Here is a 14634-nt window from a genome sequence, read left to right on the forward strand (position 1 = left end):
CTACGAACCAATTGGTGGACTACTTTTTACAGAAAACTGCTATGTAAACCTTGATCAGAAATAAGCAATTGTTAAATTAATCTACATTATCACCATAAATCTTTTCAAGCCAGGAGGTAACCCAGTGTTGGAATCAAGGGGTGGAGTTAGGAAGCTGATTTGAAGGTGTACACTGAGTTATATCAGTATTTGGACAGTGCCACATTTTATGTAGTTTTGCTTGTGTATGCCCACCACATTGGAGTTCAAATAAAACAATCAAAATGTGCTTGTAGTGAAGACTTTCAGCTTTAATACAAAGGGGTTTAACAAAAATATCTCATTAACCATTTTGGCATTACAGTCAACATAGTCCGTAGGGCCCATAAGGAATTGGACACTGTAAATATAAGGATTATTGCCCTACGTGCTACTGAAGCAGCGATAGCCAGCTGCGACTATGGACCAAGCAAATACCAAGAAATGGGTTGCAGTTTGTCTCTCGACTTCACTTGCAAAATCTGTGATGGGACTGAGCTCCCGATGATTAAGTGTATAACTTAAAATAGCTGTCAATCAAATCAGGATTCAGCTTTTCAACTGATCCTCCAATCATCATGTGGAAGCTCAGCATCCAGGCCCGCCCACACCTCCATTCACTCCCAGAGACGCTGAGTGTTCGGGGGTAGGGCAAAATCATGGCATTTATCCAATGATTGTCAAGTTTGAATGTAATGAAAAAACTGTTCCATGCAGTCGCATTGAAGTGACAGCACACTCGGCTTCTACGGGAAAATGCGTTGACCATACACCGTACCAAAAAATGATTTCTTGACATCTATGACACTGATGTCACCAGAATATACGAGGGTAGGCTGAAAAGTTCTAAGGCTCACTATAATGCAGTTAATGCATTACTCTTTCATGGGGAGCCTTAGAACTTTTCAGCCTACCCTCGTATAAGAAATTTACAACACTGAGTCAGTCGATTTAGGATAAGTAGCTGATTCTGAACAAACTTGTCTTCAAGATGAACGTGTTCTAACACATTTATAGTCAATGAATTGTTACAACTGTACATATTTAGCCACTTAATTTTTGATATTTTAGGGGAAGCAAAACTTACCTTGCAGCCTTAGAGAAATTACCTGAGTGCTCCACTGTTGACATAAATTATATGTTTCATGTATGAAATACAGGTATAACTGAGTCAGTGTGCGCGCCACAGGAGTCAGTTAGTATTCGTGACAGAATGGGTGATTTCATTCACTCTGTGCACACATAAGAGTATGAAAGTCACTTCAGGTAATGGAGCAGTGGGTAGTAGCAAGACCAATAAATAAATATTGATTGCAGATATAAAAAAAAAAATGTTTTTTAGTAGCACCATTTCATAATGTTTTGATGGTGTCATCATGATGATATTCATGCCATGTAATCACAAAGGATGAGCTGATGGATATAAGCTTTGGATCACCTCTCTAACCATATTAGATGCAGAGATATCTGGGAAAATGTATTTTTCTGAGTCTTGTTTTTTGACAGTCTGGACCTTTACCAGTCTGCTCCAATTCATCATCTGGAGACACTCATTGAATAAATATTCTGATCAAGGCTGGTAAAAATCTGCAAACGTATTTCACAGTTATTTTGTACACACACACACTCAATCAGATACAACACTTGATCTTAGCCAAAAGCCCGAGAACCGACACAACAACCTGCAGCATTGCTTATGTGCAGGGTCATCCAGCCCAGTCTCACTTTTTTTCCGTGCCATGGTTTCTTTATTTTGCTATTTAGAATCTTCCCCTTTTCCTACCTTTAACTATAACCATAGTGTAAGTGTGTACCCTCCCCAAACATTAACCATAACCCCCCCCCCAGACTCCCCCTTTCAGCCAACATTTTGTGCCCCAGTCACAAAATGAATTAGTGCCCCCGTTACGAAAAATGCCCCGAGGAAAAACTCGGTCTGAGGAAGAAACCTCAAGCAGACCAGACTCAAAGGGGTGACCCTCTGCTTGGGCCATACTACAGACACAAATTACAAAACAATTCACAAAACAAACATACAGGAAATGTTGCCGGTGCACAGGACAGTTTCTGGAACAGATACCACACCCATCTCTGGATGGAGCTGCACCTCAAACAGAGAGAAAAGAAAAAAAAGCAGAATCAAGCTTCAGAAAGACAACAGATACAGAGCAATTTGTCAGCATTAAGCAACAAGAAAAACAGAAGAAATGCTAAAGTGATTGCTGGCCACTAGCCCTAAGCTTCACTAAAAGCTTCTGCAACTGTCCTGGAACTGTACCACTGATCCATTACAGTACGCGATGCTGTCCCACCCACTGTGGGTTTGACTCATATCGACCACTAACGCTGTCTGTGTGTGTATAACGTTACTAAACCTGCTCCATCCAACCACGAAACACTTCATTTCAAATAATAAAGAGGAGACAAATGCGAGAAAGAGACAAAAGGTAGATGTGATAATAGTAGGCTCAGGGATGTAAGGAAACAAAGAGTATAGTGATGAAGAAAGCGAGGGGGCGGGGATGGGGGGGGGGGGGGGTGAGCAGTTCTAGTGTAATTGCTCTCCAGTACCTGACACTTATGGTTAAGTTTAGGAGGGCTTTTATTAAAGTAGCATTCTCCTGAGTGCTTCTCTTCCACTGGACCCTTGAGGGGTTGCAGAATTTACTGCAATGTGTGATAGAGTGAAGAATAACCGTGATCCGACTGGACCAGATTACCTTGGACCATGCCGCGGTTTGAGTCACTGAGGACGGCAGCGTTCCTCCAGTCTTAATGAAATAGTTGTGTTTGATGAGCGGTGTGCAGTCAGACGGACAGAACATTACCCACAGCTCCCTGTAAGGCTTAAGATAATCTCAGGGCAGAAAGGCTCCTCCTCCACTTTCTGGTGCTGGTCTTTGCTCTGTGTCCTTCTGCAGTTATCGTCCGCTGGAGTTATTTCCTCACATAATCGCAAGCACCATATTGTCTTCCTGCTGCTTCTCCCCATGCTACCCTTAACTTATAAACAAATGAAATCCTCCCATTTTGCAAACAATGACTCCTCGGTGGGATTTTTTCTTCTTTTTTTTGTCTCTCCTGCTGGTGTTATCAGAGGGCCTTATTGTGTGGTTGGAGGTCTCACACTCCTCACAGTGATGCAAACAGTCTGTCTGTCCAGTCTCCTCAACTCCACAGCATCCCCCCCTTCCAGGAGCTACTTCTGTTGCCGCGGCTACGCTTTGGCGCATCAGTGGTGTTTGTCGATGTGAGTGTGAGCGCATGAATGTTTTCATTCATATGCTTGTTAGGGAAGTCATGATCGTGTGTTTTGGCTTCTGTGATCATCAGCATTTGTCAGCGGGATACCTCAAAAACACATGAACAGACCTCACTGAAATTTAGTGGAGAGGTTGACCTTAGGGCAAACACTGGTTATGTTATTGCCCCTGTTTGTTTGTCTGTTGTGAACAGCCTATAGCCCACAATTTTTCATATAAAGTGACTGCATTTATATTGTGCTTTTCCATCTACATTAGACGCTCAAAGCACTTTACAATTATGCCTCACATTCACCCATTCACACAAACACACACATACCAATGTCAGGGTGCTGCCATGCAAGATGCTCAGTACACACTAGGAGCAACTTGTGGATTAAGGACCTTGCCCAAGGGCCCTTAGTGATTTTCTGATCAGGCTGGGATTTGAACCGAGGATCCTCTGGTCTCAAGCCCAACGCTTAACCACTAGATCATCACCTCCTCATATATAGTTATGACATTTTTTACTGATGATTCATATCCTGTTTTTAATGCTGTGCCACCTGAGGGATCGAAGGGACATTGAATGTTGGCTTTCGGTCTTGTCGCTTACGTGTAGAAAGTTCATCTGATTATATTATGGACTGTAGATGATGGAATCCCTAAATTCCTTGCAATTAAACGTTGAGAAACATTGTTCTTAAACTGTTGGACTATTTTTTCACACTGTTGTTCACAAAGTGGTGATCCTCGCCCCATCTTTGCTTGTGAACGGCTGAGCCTTTTGGGGATGCTCCTTTTATACCTAATCATAACACTCACAATTAGTGTCCTCAGTTCCCAAACACTTATTGAGTGTTGTTAGAAGGAAAACAAACAGATGATTCAACTAATGATTACACAATGGGAAAAACAAAGGCTGGACAAAAACTAGAACAGAACGTAACTCATAACTAAAGTATGATAAACAGAAAATAAAACCAGTGACTACAGATAATTCAAAGAATGATTACACAACAAAGAATAACATCAACCCAGAAAGAGACTAGTGACAAAAGCATTACACAAAGAAAAGAAATAAAGAAACCCAAACTGAGACTAACATGACAATCATATAATCATATGAACAGTAAAACTGTATAAGCCTCAGAGGAAGCCTACACATGAATAAGAGGTAAACCCGGACATGAATCCCGGGCCGGGGCAGAACCTGACAGCATCAAGACAGTATTTTCTTTCATTTAACAAATATATTGGTTTAGAACCTACAACCTCCATATAGGTATGGTTGCTGTACATCATTCTAAAGATTACAGCAGTACATAGACCCAGGAATCAATAGTTCTTTAGATTTTTTTTTTATTATTTATTTAGTGACCTACATCTGGAGAAAAGGTTATTGCCTAAAAGCCTATTGTACCACAGGAAGGGAGAAGGGGTATGCAAAACAATATATAGGGGTATAATATATATAGCGTATAATCAGGGTAGGGGTATGCAAAACAATACTTGAATAGCTATGGATTTGGAAAAATGACAGTAAATTAGAATACTCTAGTTTAGCCAAGAGAATTGCTACTGTTCCTCCTCGTTAAAGCTAAACCAACATCAATTTTTCCCTTGTCCCTACGGGAAGCTACGGGAAATTTGATGACAAGCGCTGTCGCAGAAGTGGCAGAATTTTTCCGTCAACCTCTTACTGAAATTAATCAACCATCGGGTTTACTGCCTGCCAGTTACAGCTGACATGAAAATGCAGCATGAGAGTATGTGTGGAGTATTTTTGGAGGGGATGAAACCTCCAGTCTACCTCCTTAGTTACACCTGTGCTTTATTTAATAGAAAAGTTACAAAGCTGCTGTGCGACAAACTTGGCTTGTTTCCACTTCTGTGATTAATGCAGAGATGCATTCAGACAGCACTGCAGCACCAGCAGCAAACCACTGAGACACGTTCATTAGCGAGATACCGTCGCGTATAGCGGACAGAGAAAAGGCGCTAATGATTCATCCCAGTTCTCCTTGTAGTTCTTTGTTTCTGTGTGCGTCCACTGAGGTGCTCCTCAGTAATGCTTCATCAAAGATGAAGCTCATACAAAGAATGCTGTCTCTGCAGAACTGCCCTCGCCAGCGAGCAGCAACAAAAGAGTTGTGACAAAAGCGATTTTGGCTCAGAAAGCTGCAGATTTTGGACAGTTTTAGGTTGACTGACGACAATAATCCAGATGTTCAGATGTCGTGTTTGCACTTGATAAAAGTGCCATGTTCATTAGAATACTGCTGATTCACAACTGCACCTCTCTGTGTTCCACGTTGGCAGCATTTTCAGTCTAGTCAGTACTGTGATCGCCACCTGAGTGATGACAAATCCCCACCCGGCCTCTTAAACAGTCCCTCCACCCACTGTTGTGTTAACATTGGTAGTGATGAGGGAGCCATCTTAAGTGCATTGTTGTACTGGGTGGTGGCCGTGTGCTGTGTGGCGAGGTGGCGAGGCTCACCAGGCCTGATGCCAGGCATTCTGGGGTCATTGCCAGGTCATCCCAGGGGAGGAAGCGTCCAGCCTAGGAGTTTCCCACCAGCCTGTTTACAGGAAATGCAGAACATGGGCGGGGATGGGATGCGATAGGAGGTGTGTGTGTGTGGCGGGGAGACAGAGGGGATCAGACAGGATGAAGTGAGGAGAAGGGGGTCACCACGGTGGTTTGGAGGTTCTGAGAAGCACAATGGAACAACAACATGAGGTGTGGTCCAGTCAGGAATGCCAGGTCTGCTCTTGTTGGTGAGGAATGCCTCCGTCTGTCACTTCATACGCCATAAAGTCTACATTACCATCTGAACCCAGCCATGTCTGAGCTTTTGTTTCATGCACGATGTCAGACAGATCTAATGTTATTACCTCTGCCAATGAAGCTGGAGCAGGTTATGTTTTCACCCCTGTTTGTTTGTGAAAAACATGGAGCCTACAATTCTTCATATCTTGTTATGAAAGTTTTACTGAAGATTCATATCTTGATAGGCAAGAATTGATTCAGTTTTCAAGGTTATAGGTCAAAGGTCAAAGTCAGGAAAAATCTTGCAAAATTGGAAAAATCCCATTGAACGAGTTTTCAAAAATTCATAACTCTATAAAAACAAAAAAAAAATCAAATTTCTTTCATATTTGAGAGCGTTATGTAGGACAGTATCCTTTATCAATTGAAAAAAGTTTGATCTAGATTACATATTTGTGGCCATTTAAATTTAACACTGAAAACCCCATTTAATGTATAATGTGCCCCAATCGCTCTCATATTTGAAAGTGAGTTGTAGACTGGCACTCACTATCGGCTGACAAAGTTTGATCCGGTTTGTGGATTTTGTGGACATTTGAATTTAATATTGAAAAGTCCATTTGTACATTTTGCATTATATCTCAATCAAAAGTGCCTCAATCACTCTCGTTTTTTCCTATTATGGATTTACCTACGCCACCAAAATTGAATGGAGGCTCCAATTTTATGCCTGTTTGTCTGTCTTCTAGTTATCAGTCAGAAACCAAGTGCCAAAAAGCAATGACAAATTGTGCATAGCAAAGATAACCACTGTTCTGTGAAAATCATCTGAAAAAGGATTCAAAAACTGAAAAAGATTGAAAAACCTGACAACACCTTAAAAAACATTGATTCAAATGCATGAACTAAATATATACTCCTGACATTTGATCACATCTAATTTAGCTTATGAAAAGCCACTTCTAACAGGACTTTGACCATGAAAAATTTTGTGGAATTGGAAGCTAGTGTTGGCAGAGGTTTGCACTCTAAGAGTGCAGTGCTTGTGTTGTGCTGAGTGACCACCACACCACTTTTTCTTGCACATGCGGTCTCTAAATTTGGTTCAGATTTGACCTCTGGTGATTTGGTGTCTTGCTGTGACTTTATACCTGCACTCTGCCACATATTTTTTTAGTCTCAGTTGTCTGTGTGAGTGTGTACTGAAAACCTCTTGTTTTGTTCTGATTTGGATGAAATTTCATGAAATGGTTGAAGGTCAATCAAGGACAAAATAATTTGTTTTTATCAAGTTTGCATAACTAGGTCAAATTTTCTGTCCAATGCTGATATATTGATCAGCTGCCACTTCCAAACTTAATCCCGGGGCCCACTTTGAAATCTGCAAAATCTAAAAGTATGCTTCACAGTGATGACTCACATTCAGAGCAACTTACGTAATGAGGACCTTGTTCAAAGGCACTTTGAGTAATTTTGTTTTTGCTTGAACCTATGACCCTTGAGTCACAAATCCATGCCACTGACATTTTGTCTGCCACTCTTCCAATGAATGCATACAAATATGTATTTGGTGGCTGTTAACCATCTGAGATATGAACTATCTTGAATCTGGACTTGGGCAGCCTTGAAAGATCGAAATGAAATCCATCAAAATTACCTGGACATTGTAGAATTGTTGGATGTATACTGTGCATCCGGAAAATATTCACAACGCTTCACTTTCCCCACATTTTGTTATGTTACAGCCTTATTCTAAAATAGAGTAAATTAAATTTTCCCTCAAAATTCTACTCACAACACCTCATAATGACAACATGAAATAAGTTTTTTTTTTTTGCAAATTTATTAAAAATAGAAATAAAGAAATCACATGTACACAACTATTCATACTCTTTGCTCAATATTTGTTGATGCACCAGCCTCAAGCTTTCTTGAATTTGATGCCACAAGCTTGGCACACCTATCTTTGCGCAGTTTTACCCATTCCTCTTTGCAGCACCTCTCAAGCTCCATCAGGTTGGATGGGGAGCGTTGGTGCACAGCCATTTTCAAATCTCTCCAGAGTTGTTCAATTGGATTCAGGTCTGGGCTCTGATTGGGCCACTCAAACACATTCACAGAGTTGTCCTGAAGCCACTCCTTTGATATCTTGGCTGTGTGCTTAGGGTCATTGTCCTGAACTGAACTGAATGTACCCCAGATGAACTCCAGTTAAGCTGTAGAAACATCTCAAAGATGGTCAGTGTTAACAGGATGCATCTGAGCTCACTTTTAAGCTTCATGGCAAAGGCAGTGAATACTCATGTACATGTGATTTCTTCACTTTTTATTTTTAATAAATTTGCAATTATTAAAAAAAAAAAAAACTTTTTTCTCATTTTCATTATGGGGTCTTGTGTGTTGAATTTTGCAGGATAAAAGTGAATTTACTCCATTAAGGCTGTAACATAACAAACCTGGTTTTAACGATCAGAATTGTAGAGTTCTTCATATGGGAAAGAACAGCCAATGTTACGATTACATTATAAATGAATAAACTTTAGAGACTGCCACTTTAGAGACTGATTTCGAATGACCTGTCCTTTTCTAGGCATGTTGCTGTTTCAGCATCAAAGCAAATAGAGTTCTAGGCATGATTAAAAAGGGCATTCTCATTTATTGACAAAGAGTCATTGTATAAGACCTTTGTTTGTCTCCATCTTGAATATTGTGTCCAAGTCTGGGTACCATACCTTGAGAAAGATAAAAAATACTTTAGAAAAAGTGCTGAGAAGGGCCACGGAGTTGGTTCCAGAATTGCAGCATACGAGGGCTGTCCATAAAGTATAGGTCCTTTTTATTTTTTCAAAAACTATATGGATTTCATTCATATGTTTTTACGTCAGACATGCTTGAACCCTCGTGCGCATGCGTGAGTTTTTCCACGCCTGTCAGTGACGTCATCCGCCTGTGAGCACTCCTTGTGGGAGGAGTCATCCAGCCCCTCGTCGGAATTCCTTTGTCTGAGAAGTTTCTGAGAGACTGGCGCTTTGTTTGATCAAAATTTTTTCTAAACCTGTGAGACACATCGAAGTGGACACGGTTCGAAAAATTAAGCTGGTTTTCGGTAAAAATTTTAACAGCTGATGAGAGATTTTGAGGTGATACTGTCGCTTTAAGGACTTCCCACAGTGCGAGACGTCGCTCAGCGCTCTCCATCATCAGCCTGTTTCAAGCTTAAAACCTCCACATTTCAGGCTCTATTGATCCAGGACGTCGTGAGAGAACAGAGAAGTTTCAGAAGAAGTCGGTTTCAGCATTTTATCCGGATATTCCACTGTTAAAGGAGATTTTTTTAATGAAAGACGTGCGGGCGGATTGCAGCGTCGGCTCGCAGCCGCCGCGACGCTCCGCCACAGGAAAAACACCTCTGTTGGAAGCCTTAAGGACAAGTTGGAACATGTCCAGCTGTTAAACAATTTCTCATATACTCACTCCACTGAAAGCCATCAAAAGCCGCCTGGATTTTACAAATGGTTATCAACACGGAGGTGTTTTTCCTGTGCCGCCGCACCGCGTCGGCTGCGTCCCGTCCGCACGTCTTTCATTAAAAAAAATCTCCTTTAACAGTGGAATATCCGGATAAAATGCTGAAACCGACTTCTTCTGAAACTTCTCTGTTCTCTCACGACGTCCTGGATCAATAGAGCCTGAAATGTGGAGGTTTTAAGCTTGAAACAGGCTGACGACGGCGGCTGAGAGCGCTGAGCGACGTCTTGCACCGTGGGAAGTCCTTAAAGCGACAGTATCACCTCAAAATCTCTCATCAGCCATTAAAATTTTCACTGAAAACCAGCTTAATTTTTCGAACCGTGTCCACTTCGATGTGTCTCACAGGTTTAGAAAAAACTTTGATCAAACAAAGCACCAGTCTCTCAGCAACTTCTCAGACAAAGGAAATCCGACGAGGGGCTGGACGACTCCTCCCACAAGGAGTGCTCACAGGCGAATGACGTCACCAACAGGCGTGGAAAAACTCACGCATGCGCACGAGGGTTCAAACATGTCTGACGTAAAAACATATGAATGAAATCCATATAGTTTTTGAAAAAAATCAAAAGGACCTATACTTTATGGACAGACCTCGTATGTCTTATGAAGAAAGACTTTCAGAATTAGGTTTAATTACCCTTGCAGACAGATGTACTAGAGGTGACCTAATCAAGATTTAAAAATTTTTGAATGGTTTTGAAAATGTAAATTTTGAAGATTTCTTTCAAATGAGAAGGTATGCTGGCCTGAAAGGCCATGAACTGAGCCTTGAAGTACAAAGATCCAATTTGAATTTAAGAAAAACATTTCTTTAGCAATTGAGCAACTGTAATATGGAATAGTTTACCATGAGAAGTGGTCTCCTCACCTAGTGTGAATGTTTTAAAAATAAATTATGATTTCTGTTATAACACAAACACCACCAGGTTTTAGAAATTGTATTTACTGCAAGTTTTATTGTTATGATGTGTCTTTATATGCATTTTTGTATACATCATTTTTACACAATAAAATGAATTATGAATTACAATTATGACTTATGACTTAAACATTAAACTAGAAGGGGCACAAAGAGGGTGCAACACCTTCCTTTCATGTTTGATAAAGATTTGTGCAAATTATATCTTTGTTGTTCAGTGTTATCATAATATGAGGTTCTGTCTGACCTTGACTTTTAATAAATTCTGTCTGAAATGGATCCACTTTGTTGTAAACTGTCACACAGTGCTTCCACCATGATTAATCCATACCACATCCAAAGTGTTTGAGTAAAACTATGACCTTAAGTTTGACCTTTGAATGTCACCCATGTTCAACGGTCATGCGATATGTAACTTCATATTAGTGTTTCATAGTTATATCTGTAATCAGTTGGCCATTCTAAAAGAGTTTGACCTTTTGATGTTACCCTGGGACAAAGGTTATATGACAAATACAAAGGTGATGTCTGACTCCATTTTAATGTTTCATTGTAACTACAAATGTATATTTAACCAGTACCTCAAAACAGCCATTCTAATTACGCCCTATATAAATATGTAATGGGCCAAAAATTTTAACTTTGGCCTGTGACTGTGACTTTTGATTAATGGTTCTCAAAAACAAATCACTTTTTCTTTGGTGAAACCTCAACCATTCCACATAGTTTGGTCAAAGCCAGATGAAAACCCTGAATTAAATTTGTAAGTTATTTTGTTCACTATTCAACAGATGGCCCGCAGGTGTAACAAAATAAACATGTGATTGCCCATAGACTCTCATCTATTTCATGTTAAGTGGGGGGGTCGTCTTATTGTCTTGTGAGTTTACTCACAGACGTCTAGTTAGTAGTCGTAATAGTAGCAGAAAATGAGATTTATACCTTCCCTAGCATGTTGCCCGTGGTGATCCAACGGCTCTAGATTTGGTAGTGTTTTTAAGTGTTGTATAAAGTACCGGACAATCACACTTAAGTAAAAGTAAAGATACCCACTAAAAAAATGACTTTGGTAGAAGTTCAAGTCACTGATTGAAATGCTACTCATGTAAAAATCTTAAAGTATCTAGTATTTATTGTACTTAAGTATGACAAGTAATCAGTGATGCCGGTAACGCGTTACTTAGTAACGTGTTACTCTAATCTAACCACTTTTTTAGTAACGAGTAATCTAATGCGTTAATTTTTCCAAATCAGTAATCAGATTAAAGTTACTTCTCCAAGTCACTGTGCGTTACTATTATTTTTGCATTGTGGGTTGATAGTAGCATTAAACTTGTCCGTGGGCAGGAGGTCGGGGTTCGACTGAACTGCCCACTTTAAGCGAGCTGTGAGTTTTTCATCCGAGGTTTTCTACAGCAGCTCGTTCTCACCTTTTAAAGCGCGGTGACAACAGCACACCTGCACTGAGCTTTACAGAGACATTTTTATGCTTTTTTCTCCTTTATTTAGAATTCTGAGCTGAGCCGCTCCGTATCTGCTGCTAAAAACAGCTGATCCTCCGCGACGTGTCAACAACTAACACTATTTTCCACTCAAATGCATCTAAACTCTCTTTCTGAGGAGCACATGATGTGAAAACGCAATAAAACTTTCTTACCTGTAAATCTGGTCATGTTTTCTGCATAAATAAATGTTATCCATTCTTTGTGCTCAAACGCCAAAGCAGGGGCGAATCCAGATGGAATGGGGGCGTGGGGCAGGGATGTGCCCCCCCTCCCCCACACCACCTCTAGATTAAAGGTCCTATTTCAAAGCTTTTTTTACTATAACTACTAATACTACTTAATAATAATAATAATTTCGACAAGTAAAATGTTTAAAGAGAATTTTAATGTTAGAAAAATGTTAGAAAGAATTTAATAGTTACATTTATAAACAATGTAGGTTAGAAACTGCAAGTTTTAAATGGTAAATGGACTGCATTTATATAGCGCTTTTCCATCTGTATCAGACGTTCAATGTGCTTTACAATTATGCCTCACATTCACCCCGATGTCAGGGTGCTGCCATACAAGGCGCTTACTATCAAATCCCCGCCTGACTGGAAAATCACTAAGGGCCCTTGGGCAAGGCCTTTAATCCCCTATTGCTCCCGGTGTGTAGTGAGTGCCTTGTGTGGCAGCACCCTGACATCGGGGTGAATGTGTGGCATAATTGTAAAGCGCTTTGAGCATCTGATGCAGATGGAAAAGCGCTATATAAATGCAGTCCATTTACCATTTACTACACACTGGGAGCAATAGGGGATCAAAGGCCTTGCCCAAGGGCCCTTAGTGATTTTCCAGTCAGGTGGGGATTTGAACCCATGATCTTCTGGACTCAAGCCCAACACCTTAACCACTAGACCATCACCTCCCCTAAGTTTTACTGTTACAGTGCTGTCAACAGTTAAATATGAGGTCAAGAAAGAGGTCTTTATTTTATTTTTTATAAAACAAGTATTTATTTTCATTGAAGTCAAGAAAGGGTGACTATAAAGTGAGTTTTGGCAAAACAAATATCATTGTCATGTTGAGATGGCAGAGGGATGTTGTCGGCAGCTGGGGAAAGTAACTAAAAAGTAACTAGTAATCTAACTTAGTTACTTTTACAATTGACTAATCAGTAAAGTAACTAAGTTACTTTTTCAAGGAGTAATCAGTAATCAGTAATTAGATTACTTTTTCAAAGTAACTGTGGCAACACTGCAAGTAATGTACAACTAAATGTACTTAAGTATTTAAAGTAAAAGTACAAGTAAATAATAATCAAAAACAGACTGATTTTTTTTTTTATAAAAGTTTATCTAGGCTTGTAAATGACTGGTAGTATTAGTCAAAATACTGAAAATTGTGCACATCACACACAAAAACACTTCAGAAACAAGGTTTCAAAACCTAAACGAGAGTAGGCTTCACAGGAAACACTTATTTATTTCTATATGTATTTATTTATTTTAATTGTTACATGGTTTTATCTTTTCTGTTGTGTTTTGTTTTATTAGGTTCTTTTTGTCTCTTTCTCTAAAATTGTATTGTAACATTATTAGTCTATTATTATTGACCATTATTGTCTATTATGTAGAGTATTATTGTTGTTGCTATAATATATGAATAAAAATAAATTAAAAAAAATTACAATTTGACTCTTTTACGACAACGAACGGTGAGCCATTAATTATACAGAAAACAAATCAACACAAACGTGCTGATGCGAACAGCTTAATGCTAACTTTAACATTGAAAACGCCATAGACATGCTAACGCATTAGCATCGGTCCTGTTTTTAAGTTATAAAATACATCTATCAACTGTTTCAGAAGACCATAACAGGTCGGTTTAACATAAAAATATTAAATATTACTCACAGACATATGCTCTTCTGGGTTTTAGCGGGAAAAAATTAGGATAAAGCGAAATAAAATCCACGAATCATAGATCAAAGCACTACTTCGACCTGTGAATCACTGCTTTGATTGGTTCAAGGTTCAAAGCAAAGCTGTGCTGCAGAAAAGTTGATTACAGACCCGCTGCAGGTCTGTAATCAATGTAGAGAAATGATCATTTTCCTGACAAACACCCCCCAAGTGCGCAACTGCAAAAAAGCCTACCGGACATGCCTCATGACAAATCGGCCTGACTCCGTTGCAGTCATTAGTGTCTCTGGGTGAAAACACGACTTTTTTCGTGTGTGTGTGTGTGTGTGTTTGTGTTTTTTTTTTGTAACGAGTAACGGCATGGTGCATAGAAAATGTATCGGAGTAGAAGTGTGCAATTAAGGTCGGAAATGTAGTGAAGTAAAAGTGAAATCAGCTGAATTAAAAAAACTCAAGTAAAGTACAAAGTCTCCCAGTAGTGAAGTATTTTTACTACAACACTGGTTTTTAAAATCAGTACCTGACATTATTCAAGGGTGGTAATAACTTGTGCTAAGTTTCTATAATGAACTGAAATGGAGTGAGAGTCCAGAATGTTTTTAAAACCTTAGTCCTCAACAGTTTGTTATGTGTCGGACGCGGGCGGAGGACCGGCCAGCGTTTGAAGGACCCAGTATAAAATAAGCAGAGCACGGTTCAAAGGATAACAGAATTTAATAACATAACAGTGAGT

General features: G+C 39.7%; 1 protein-coding gene across 1 annotated transcript in view; it reads left to right on the top strand.

Annotated features, from left to right (window-relative positions):
- fgd5a (FYVE, RhoGEF and PH domain containing 5a) overlaps positions 1-14634 on the top strand; it is a 158118-nt gene that overhangs the window by 19155 nt on the left and 124329 nt on the right.

The sequence above is a fragment of the Thalassophryne amazonica genome, chromosome 3, assembly GCF_902500255.1.
Source record: "Thalassophryne amazonica chromosome 3, fThaAma1.1, whole genome shotgun sequence".
In the NCBI taxonomy this organism is placed as follows: Eukaryota; Metazoa; Chordata; class Actinopteri; order Batrachoidiformes; family Batrachoididae; genus Thalassophryne; species Thalassophryne amazonica.